A 374-nucleotide genomic window follows, 5' to 3' on the forward strand; every position below is an offset into this window, starting at 1 on the left:
CCTTGCAAGGAAGTCGTACAGGTGATACGGCGGCTTGCAGAGCACCCCGTATTGCACCCCCCTGCGTTACGGTTCCTGCTGCTCTCGCAGCGGTGGTTCTCCGAACTCGCATAGTGTGCGTTCATCTGTCGAAGATGCAACGAGCTGACGGCTATCTGTGAGGCCAGACTGCCGGCGAGCTGCATCCTCTTTTTTCTACATGGCGTCGACACCTCTTCCGCTGGACAAAGAACGGAGGGGCTACCGTGGGGGCTCATGCAGAATATAGATTCCTGCCTGCTGTGACTAGTTTCGACAGTACTACCGTGGAAGAAAGGGGGTGTCTGCCTCGACGTCGCTATATCACACAGGGCTGCGCAATATCGCAGTACCCG

The sequence above is a fragment of the Cystoisospora suis genome (assembly GCF_002600585.1).
Source record: "Cystoisospora suis strain Wien I chromosome Unknown contig_4460, whole genome shotgun sequence".
Classification (NCBI taxonomy): Eukaryota; Apicomplexa; class Conoidasida; order Eucoccidiorida; family Sarcocystidae; genus Cystoisospora; species Cystoisospora suis.